Below are 10,740 nucleotides of genomic sequence, written 5' to 3'. Positions count from 1 at the left end.
TTTAATGACACTTCCCCCATTTTTTTCCTAGCTGGGCCTCCCATTTCTTAGCTGGGCCGCCTCTGGGAACCCAAGTGCTGGCACCTGCAACTTCGCCTGCTGGCATTGCTCTGACGAGATCCATTGTGGTAAGTTTTGGCGTCACCAAAGACCGCTGGGATTGCTCTGACAAGATCCATTGACACCAGTTTTGGCGTCACCAAAGGAATCAGGGAGATGTGCTTCAATTCCCCTCGCAGATAGTATTTAACCCATCACAGCATCTCTCAAAGCATAGGAACTGTAGTTTCCTATGGGGGGAGAGAATATTCTGCGCAACCTTTCCCAAGGGAACTCTGGGAGTTATAGCTCTGAGAAGGTCTCTTTGGGAAACGGAACAAACTACAGTTCCCACGATGTCCCCCCAAAGCACCCTGGGAACTATTGCTTGCTCTGGGTGAATCATAGAATCATAGAGTTGGAAGAGACCACAAGGGCCATCGAGTCCAACCCCCTGCCAAGCAGGAAACACCATCAGAGCACCTCAGGTGTTGTGGGTTGTGGCATCTGAACAGTAAACAATCTGTCCTTGGATTCCACAGTATACAACTCCTTGCCGTCCCAAGCCCATTTCTCTTCCTAGGGAACTCTGGGAAGTGTAGCTCATGGGAGGAACAGCACTTGGTGCCCTGAACTCTGGGAACCAATGGGCTGGCACCGCCGAGTGTCGCCTTGGCCTGCGACTTTGAAGGCACCACCTGCAGCTGGGAGGACGTCAGCATGTCTGGGTACTGGTGGTGCCCAGGGTGGGGCAGAGGCTGGGTGCGTGGCCCCGACTCCCCCTTCAGCCACACGCTGGGCACTGACCAGGGTAAAACTTGCTTCATTTGAAAGGCAGAGAAGCATTGCTAAGCAGTTAGAGCACCCCTTTGACCTGGGGCCCCCCAACCAGGCTGGTACATGAGCACCTCGGAGCAGCGAACCAAGCCACCTGACTCCGCTCCCTGACCATGAGTGACGCGGCCACAGCCTGTGAACTCCGCACCTGGTACAGTATGGCCGAGAAAGGTAAGCTTGGGGCACTGGTGGTCAGAAATCCAACAGGCGCAGAGCCATGTACTTGGCCTTTTTCCCTGTGTGGAGGAAATGCCACCAGGCACAGTTGTCGTAATTCCATATTGATATCACATATTACATTTCTAAGCTGCAGGACATATCGTGGTTGTCAGAGGCTCAGGAGCAGAAGAGCAGGGGAGAGAGCAAATAGAGAGCGGAGGAGAGGAATCAGAGGGGAGCGTAGGGGAATATGACAGTGGACCGAGAGATTCCATGAGCTTCTCCAGCGAATCAGAAGATTCCCAGGAGGGGGCGCCTATGGTAAGGGCGAGGCGAATCCCAGAGGGGACGATCCATAAACAGGGAACCAGAGGGGAGTCCCAAAGGAGTAGCGGAGAAGTAGGGCCAGTTCCCCCACCAGAGCACAGTGGGGGAGAAGAGGCATGGGAGTCAGGACCAGCGTCTCCTCCATCGGGGAGTGGGGAGACGGAGGGAAGGGCAGGTCCAGCTAGCCTCCCCGAAAGGGGGAGCAGTGACACAAGTGTAACGGTCAGAAGGAAAGTGGGAGGCTGCGCGCGCGCGCCAAGTTCAAATGTGGAGGAGCGCGGGACAGCAGAAAACCCGGATTGGGAGCCAGGTCCTAAAGCCCGAAAGAGGGGGGAGGAGGAGTCGGGAGAATCAGCGTCAGAAGAATCTCGGAGGGCAGAGACTCCGTCTAGCAGAAGGACCCAGAGAAAGAAGGAACAGAGGAAGAGGTGGAGTAAAGCTAGAATCTTAAGCTGGTGTCAGGGGGGCGGAGATTCAGATGGGACTTCTATGATCTGACGGATAGATGTAGCGTTGCGCGCTGCACGTCTGGAAATGAGACTGAACTTCAATAAAGACTTTTGAACTTGAGCAAGAAGCAGCGTTGGTCTTGTGTGAGCTGGGACCTTGGGCAGCGCTGACAGTAAGTCCCATCTCCAATAAACTCTGCGAGCTCACGGAGATAGGCAAAGATGACGACTGAGGAAAAAGTCAAGCAATTGCAGGAAGCGGTGTCAACGCTCTACGCAGAATTAGCTGCGTCTAGGAAAAAAGAAGAAGACACAGCTGCGCTCTGCCAGGATCTGCAAGCCAGGTGGGACAAATGGGGAAAGGAGGGGCAGCTGGGAGCCAAGCCGGAGGGAGTTAGCCTCGGGAAAAGGGGGGCAAGCCTTGTGACCCATTTTGACGGGAACCTGCAGCAGTACCCTAACTTCAGAGCAGAAGTAGTCTTCGCGCTCAATTTGCTTCGGAAAGATTTTAGAGATGAGGAGGAGAAAGTGGGTTTCATAATCACTCATCTGCATGGGGAAGCTAAGTCGTGGCTGCGAACTTTGCTACGGGAAAATGACCCCGCCCTCAAAGATTCAAGCGCTTTTATTGGAGCCATGGACGCTTGCTTTAAATCAACGGTGGATGTGGATGTCGCTAGAAGGGAAATGCATGGATTGCGACAAGGGAGAGCGACGGTGCGCCAGTATCATTCCCGCTTTTTTGGGTTAGTAAATGTGCTGGGCTGGCAGAAGGACTCAGCTGCCGTCAGGGATCTGTTCTGGGAGGGGTTGAATGGAGCCGTTAAAGATGAACTGGCGAGGGGGGAGAGACCCCAAAATACAACAGAAGTAGTCCAAAGGGCGCTTGCAATTGGGGTGCGCCTGGAAGAACGCCCGTGGAGCAGGGAGGAGGGGCGAAGAGCAAACACGTCAGTTAGAACGACTCCCTTCCTACCCAGAGAGACAGAGCGCGCTCAGTCCACGCCTCCTCTCATAAGTGGAGAGGAGCCAATGGAAATCGGAGGTGCAAGGGCTCAGACAGCAAGCAGAGCCCAGACACCAGGAGCAGTCAAGGCGAAGGCTCCTAGAGGGAGCAGGAAGTGTTACATCTGCGACAGTGCACAGCACATGGCGAAAGAGTGTCCCCAGAGGCTCCAGAAGCACACTGCAGCCTCAGCAACTGTTAAAGGAGGAATTCAGCAGGGAGTTGAGCAGCAGGGAAAAGGCGACGCCTGGTTGGAGATGGAGGCTCTGGGGCTCAACCAGGCGAGTCAGTGAAACAGTCCCCAGAGATTTTGCAGCCCACAGACCCCCTCCCACCCAAACCAGTGGTGCAACTTACTGCATCGCTCCAGCTGCCCGATGGGCTCACCCTGGAGGTCCCTATTACCATTGACTCTGGTAGCAACGCAGACTTTGTAGGGTTGGACTTCGTCAAGCAGCATCGCATAGCACTCCTGCCAGCCACGATGCCCCTAAATGTTGTCACGGTAGATGGCAGGAAGATACTGGGAGGAGAGGTGGTACAGCAAACACCGCCTCTGGTGATGCAAATTGGAAACCACCGCGAAGTCATCAGTTTCAACGTCACCCACCTGTCGGACACGCCCATAGTGTTGGGCATGAGTTGGCTGGATAGGCACAGCTCGGCATTAGCGTGGTACCAGCGGCAATTGACCTTCTGCTCTTCCTACTGCGCAGCGCACTGCATCCAGACCTGCCAGGAAGGAGAGGGGCAAGAGGATGCACCGCAGCTACACCTAGGCGTGGTGCAAGCGGTGCCCAACAAGTACAAGGACTTTTTGGAAGTCTTCTGCGAGAAGGAAGCAGACAAGCTGCCTCCCCACAGACCCTACGACTGCAAGATTGACCTCCTGCCAGGGGCGACGCTGCCAACTGGGAAACTGTACTCCATGTCTGAAGACGAAATGCAAGAACTCAGGGAGTTCATAGATCGCAATTTGAAGCGGGGATTCATCCGGGAATCCAAAGCAGTGGGGGGGCAGTCCCGTGTTTTTCGTGAAGAAGAGAGACACGCCCGAACGGAGGCTCATAGTGGATTATAGAATCATCAATTCCAGGACAAAGCCCACAGCATTCCCCATGCCCAAAATTGACGACCTGCTCGCGACGGTGAGGAAGGGACGGATCTTCACCAAGTTGGATTTACGAGGGGCCTACAACCTTATACGCATGCGGGAGGGCAACGAGTGGAAGACAGCCATGTTTACGCCTTTAGGAACCTATGAATACAGAGTCATGCCGTTTGGTCTCCAAAATGGCTCCCATTGTTTCCAAGCTTTCATGCACCACGTGCTAGCGGGACTCCTCTACAAGAAGTGCGTCTGCTTTTTAGATGATATCCTGATCTTTTCGGACTCGCAGGAGGCGCACGAGGAGGACGTCAAGGAGGTCCTGCAGAGACTACGGGAGCACAGACTTTACGCCAAACTGGAGAAGTGCCAGTTCGACACGACAGAGGTGGATTTCCTGGGCTACAAGCTGTCCGACAAGGGACTTGCCATGGACAGCGCCAAGGTCCGCTCAGTGTTGGACTGGAAGAGCCCGCGCAACCGGAAGGAGGTCCAGAAGTTCGTCGGTTTCGCCAACTTTTATCGCAAGTTCATCAAGGGGTTCGCGAAGGAGACAGTGGCCATCACGGACACCCTCAGCTCCAAGAAGAAGAAGTTCACCTGGACGGACCAGGCGGAGCAGTCCTTTCGGAGGCTCAAGCGTCTCTTCGCGTCCGAAGAACAGCTGCTACACGTAAACCCCAGCAAACCGATGAGGGTTGAAACGGACGCCTCGGACAGAGCGGTGGGGGCGGTCCTGTTGCAGCAAGATCCGCAAGGGGACTGGAGACCGTGCGCATTCTACTCCAGGAAGCTCAGCACGTCGGAGCAGAACTACACCATCTGGGACAGGGAGTTGCTGGCCATTCATGCAGCTTTCAAGGCGTGGCGGCACTTCCTCGTCGGAGCCAGACACACGGTGCAGGTTCGCACGGACCACAAGAACCTGGAGTACTGGCGCACGGCGAAATTCCTGAACCAGAGACACATCCGCTGGGCGGAGTTCTTTGCAGATTTCGATTTCCAGATAGAATACATCCCGGGAGACAACAACGTCATGGCGGATGCGCTATCCAGGAAGCCGCAGTATCTCGAGGAAGCGGCACCGGCAGCGGCCAAACACATTTTCGCACCAGAGGTGTGGGCGTGCGCTTCAGCCGCAGTGGACCTGGACGCAGTCCGTCGTGCGCTACAGGCGGATTCGTTTGCGCAAACCAAGATGGAGGAGGTGCGAAACGGCACAGCGAGGGACGACGAGTTCCAGATACGCGACGGACTACTCCTCCGCAAAGGGGCTCTCTACGTACCGGGAGAAGACCTTCGCGCGAGAGTCTTGCAGCAGCTGCACGACGCGCCCAGCGCTGGGCACTTCGGCAAGGACAAGACGGCGGAATTAGTCACCAGGGACTTTTGGTGGCCCAAGGTGCGGGGAGAAGTTGCGGATTACGTTTCCAGGTGTGACACCTGCCAAAGGGCCAAGCCAGTACACAGGAAGCCGGCGGGTCTGCTGGAACCGCTGCTGACGCCGCTCGAACCATGGGAGAAAGTGGCCCTGGACTTTGTTACAGATCTGCCCAGTTCGCGCGGCAAAACAGCAGTACTCGTGGTCGTAGACCTCTTCACCAAAATGGCGCATTTCATTCCGTGCGCGAAGGTGGCCACAGCGGAACAGACCGCCAAGCTGTTCATAGACCACGTGTTCAAAGCTCACGGCCTGCCGCGGTCCATCCTGTCCGACCGGGGCCGCCAATTCATCTCGAACTTTTGGCAGAAGCTGCTGGGCATCCTGAACGTCAAGATCAACTTAGCGTCGGCACGACACCCGCAGACCAACGGACAAGCGGAGAGGGTCAACGCCATCATGCAGCAGTACCTGCGATGCTACGCCAATCAACAGCCCTCGACCTGGGTGGACTACCTACCGCTAGCCGAGTTTGCCTACAACAACACGAAGCACGGGTCTACAGGGGTGACACCGTTCTTCGCCAACAATGGGCGCCACCCCAGAACCTTCCCGGGGTTGGAGACCGAGGCAGAGGGGGAGCCACGGGGGGCAGAGCACTTAGCCGCAGAGTTACAGGAGGTCCATGAGCAACTCCGAAGGCACTTGGAACTCGCGAAACACGCCTACAAGATGCAGGCAGACAGGCACAGGAGGGTTGGGGAAGACATACAGGTAGGGGACTGGGTCTGGTTAGCAGCTCAGGCAGTGCCGGCCAGAACGCTAGCTAAGAGGAAGCTAGGACACAAGCAGCTGGGACCTTACCAGGTCGCGGCACAAATCAATCCAGTGGCCTACCGGTTGACACTCCCGGAGGGCTCCAGAATGCACCCAGTCTTTCACAGGTCAGTGCTCACGCCTTACAAGGCGCCCCACAGGTTTCAGGCGCCAGGGACCGCACCAGCTCCACGTAGCCCATCGCCAGCAGGGGAGGGACCACAGAGGGCGACGCCACTCAACGAGGTCACAGAGATTTTGGACTCCAGATGGGGGGAAGAGGGAGTTGAATATCTCCTCGCCAGGGAGGGTACTCCGGCCAGCGCCAACGAGTGGGTGCCGTGCTACGCCGTGGAGGAGCACTATCTCAAAGACGAGTTCCATTCGATCTTCCCACACAGACCCATGCCGGCGGAGTATTTTGACGACTGGCTTTTCACACCCACACTGTCAGCCAGCACGTTCCAAGGTTTCTCCTCAGATGAGGAGCCGACGCCGGGGATGAGCTCCCCGGAGGGGTCGCTCTCGGGGTTTGCCACGGACCGCTCCTATTGGTGGGACACTCAACCAGAAGTGGGGTGGAGCAGGGAACTGCTGAGGGGGCCCTTGCACACAGCCTCACCCGAGGGACCGGGGGGAGAGGAGGACATGGACGTGTGGGGGGAGGATCTTGGTTTTGAGCACGACAGCAGAGAAATGGAAGCAGAGGAAGTCGACGTCGACGAACCCATCGTGGGGGGGCCTGATCCCGCTGGACGGTTGCACACCAGGGAGAGAGAACGGAAGCCAGCACTCACACCCCCAGCGCTGGAGCACCTGGAACCCACACCCGAAGAGGGGGAGGGGGGAAGGGGGGGCTTCGAGGGGGGGATGGATGTCAGAGGCTCAGGAGCAGAAGAGCAGGGGAGAGAGCAAATAGAGAGCGGAGGAGAGGAATCAGAGGGGAGCGTAGGGGAATATGACAGTGGACCGAGAGATTCCATGAGCTTCTCCAGCGAATCAGAAGATTCCCAGGAGGGGGCGCCTATGGTAAGGGCGAGGCGAATCCCAGAGGGGACGATCCATAAACGGAACCAGAGGGGAGTCCCAAAGGAGTAGCGGAGAAGTAGGGCCAGTTCCCCCACCAGAGCACAGTGGGGGAGAAGAGGCATGGGAGTCAGGACCAGCGTCTCCTCCATCGGGGAGTGGGGAGACGGAGGGAAGGGCAGGTCCAGCTAGCCTCCCCGAAAGGGGGAGCAGTGACACAAGTGTAACGGTCAGAAGGAAAGTGGGAGGCTGCGCGCGCGCGCCAAGTTCAAATGTGGAGGAGCGCGGGACAGCAGAAAACCCGGATTGGGAGCCAGGTCCTAAAGCCCGAAAGAGGGGGGAGGAGGAGTCGGGAGAATCAGCGTCAGAAGAATCTCGGAGGGCAGAGACTCCGACTAGCAGAAGGACCCAGAGAAAGAAGGAACAGAGGAAGAGGTGGAGTAAAGCTAGAATCTTAAGCTGGTGTCAGGGGGGCGGAGATTCAGATGGGACTTCTATGATCTGACGGATAGATGTAGCGTTGCGCGCTGCACGTCTGGAAATGAGACTGAACTTCAATAAAGACTTTTGAACTTGAGCAAGAAGCAGCGTTGGTCTTGTGTGAGCTGGGACCTTGGGCAGCGCTGACAGTGGTGATATCATATAATTATTATTTATTGATTTCCAGACTACTGACCCGCCTGGTAGGGCCGGCATAATGAAATACCATTCTTATCATGAAATTTACTGATGCCCTGCTTCCCGTCCCCCTTTGGGATTCCTGGCAGCTGACCGATAAAAATGAGAGAGGTTGAGATGAGATGTCATTCTGCAATTCTCGCAGGGTCCCATCTCCTCTGTTTATATATCTATGGTTCCATCTGCAAGGGTCAGGCTAGATGACCCCTGGTTCCTCACCCCTCCGCCCTTCCCCTGCAGGACTCAACGGGAGCTTCCCAGTGGAGCTGAGCCATGGAAGCCAGATTGTCCCCTGTGGCGAACCCCTGCGTCACCCTCAGGCGCCCGGTGCCCCCTGCTGGCCTACACCGGAAGAATCCACAGTGCTTTCCAGGTGGGTCTTGGGCTCCTCACCCTCCCCGGCCGCTCCTTATCTGGAGCATGTCAAGAGCGCAGGTGACCTTCTTGGTGATGAGTGTGGCACTGGACAATGTGTAGTTCAGGAACTGTCGCCCCCAAAGTAAAGCTTTATTTTCCGCCTCCCCAAAACCTGGCCAACCAGATAGATTGCTTGGAGGCAACCCATTAATCGTCCCAACATTTCCAGGTCCCCGGAGCTGCGCCCCAGGCGAGCCGTGCCTACCAAGCGGCTGCGTGGCCCCTGCCCACACCGAGGACTGTGGTGACGGTGGAGATGAACGGGGTTGCGGTGAGCGGTCAAGGGGGCATTCGAGGCCAAGGGAACATTGGCACCACCAGAAGGGAGGGGGTTCACAGGAAACTCCCCCCCCAATCATTCAGTTTGTACAAACTTCACACACACTCACACTCACACACTACATACGCTACACTTCTGTTATAAATTCATAGAAAATCAACCATACATCGGACTTGCACTGTTCCACTTTTATTTTACTCCATGAAGGAAGGACTACAAAATGGGGAAGGTTTGATACAGGGCAGCCATAATCCCTTCAGCATACCAGCACATACACAGGTTGCTATGCCAACCCTAGTTGCTATGCCAACCCTAATGGGTTCTACCATTATGAGAGGGAGAAAAACTTTCCTCTATCCACTTTCTCCAGGCCATGTCTCATTGGCCTGGAGAAATCACATCTTTGCACAATTTAATGCACAGTCAAAGAACAAATAGAAAATAGGAACAAATAGGAAAACTCCCCTGCATTTGCTAAATAACCACATCCCTCATTTGTGTTGCTGGGATAAATTTATTTAACACTCTGACGAACTCACCTGCCAAAACACAGGAGAATATCAACAATCCAGCACAGAAAATTTTACCCATGGTGTTTTGTTTTTCCAGAATCAGCTAAAACAGAAGGGAGAGGTCACCCGTTAACCTGTAAGGGAGCAAATATTCCTTTGAGAAGTTTCTCCCGAAATGGAAGGCACATGAGACTCTGTAATTCTCTTCTTTGGGAGGTGGGTGTCGTGCAAAGTGGCCTTGGGGAGCTGGATGCGAAGGAGGCACGTCCCAGGCCTTTGAACTGCAACAAGAACAACCTGGGAGCATCTCTCACCTCCTCACTCTGGGAGCCTGCACCTCCTCACTCTCTCAATCACTCCGCTCCCAGGCGAGAACAAAGACCAACCTCTCTTGTGGGGTTAATGTTACATATGGTGTTCCCATTATGTAGGGACTGGTGATTCGCTTCATCATTAGGGTCCAGACTGAGGTTCCCAGGGTGGCATGTGGACTCCATGGCACCCTCTTAGCACTCACCAAGGCCCCCTCTTAAAAAAGTTTCCCCAAAATCTGTTAGTTTTTACAGTGCTACAAGACCATTTGTTTTGGCAGTTGAGGGATTATTTATTTATTTATATTGCCCTTTATTTTACATCACTGTAAATTATTAAATAATAAAAAATAGTGTTTGTTATTTAGATCAATCCATATAGCTCTTAATCTCAGGGCCATCCTTTGAGCCCCATGTTCCCAGAGTTCCCTGGCAAGAAGGGAACCCTACCCCTAACAAAATCCTAACTCTAACCCAGGGGTTGGCAAGGCCATGGGCCAGATCACTCCCACAGAAATCACATCTGTGCGTGTCTGCGGCTCTGGAAATTGCTTCTGCGCATGCCCAGACGCTGAAAATCACTGGGACAGCTCAGTCTGCAGAGCAGGAGACTTTCCATCTCAAAGACCTGGGTTTGAGGGGCAAAAAGATTCTTCCCTTGCAGAGGGTTGGACTACAACAAAAGGACCTTTGCTTTCCTGCTCTCTCCCAAACTGGAAAACTCCCAATGGAAAGTGCCTGACCTTTCTCTTTTTCTTCATATGGGTTTTCACACCGTACAGTATCTGCTCTCTGACTGGGCTTGGTTTAAAAGCCTCCAAGTATTCCTTGGATTGAGCAGTGCTAATATTTGCTCTGCTAATCTTTCCACCAAACTGGCCGGCTTCTGGATTAAACACTGGATGAAATGCAGATTACGTTCTGTATTTAAAACAAATGTCAAATCAATAAAAATTTTTCAAGAGAAATGCTAAAAATATAATTGAGACGAGACAATTTAAGGAAAATTCACCAGAAAGTACAGTGGTGCCCCGCAAGACGAATGCCTCGTAAGACGAAAAACTCGCTAGACGAAAGAGTTTTTCGTTTTTTGAGGTGCTTCGCAAGACGAATTTCCCTATGGGCTTGCTTCCCAACATTGGGCCATGTTGTTGTTTTTTAAAAAAAATTTCTGGATTTGAATTTCTGTGTGGTGGCTGGCTGGGGGAACAGTTGGGGAGGGGTTTGCAACAGTTGGGGAGGGGCTGGGGGAACAGTTGGGGAGGGGTTTGCAATTTCTGTGTGGTGGCTGGGTTGGGGGAACAGTTGAGGTTTTTGAAGACTTTGGTGATTTTTAAAGCTTTTCCAAAACTTCTTTTGCAGCCATTTGCGGATTTTGAAGACTTTGGTGATTT

The 10,740-nt window shown here is 54.1% G+C and overlaps 1 long non-coding RNA gene across 1 annotated transcript; it reads left to right on the top strand.

Moving 5' to 3' along the window:
• Positions 1–357: 357 nt before the first annotated feature.
• On the top strand, positions 358–1,057 carry LOC128403707 (uncharacterized). Its single transcript, XR_008327996.1, has 2 exons — positions 358–436; positions 528–1,057. It is a non-coding gene; the product is annotated as an uncharacterized LOC128403707 (long non-coding RNA).
• Positions 1,058–10,740: the final 9,683 nt, after the last annotated feature.

The sequence above is a fragment of the Podarcis raffonei genome, chromosome 2 (assembly GCF_027172205.1).
Source record: "Podarcis raffonei isolate rPodRaf1 chromosome 2, rPodRaf1.pri, whole genome shotgun sequence".
Classification (NCBI taxonomy): domain Eukaryota; kingdom Metazoa; phylum Chordata; class Lepidosauria; order Squamata; family Lacertidae; genus Podarcis; species Podarcis raffonei.
This window is presented reverse-complemented; position numbering and strand designations above follow the sequence as displayed.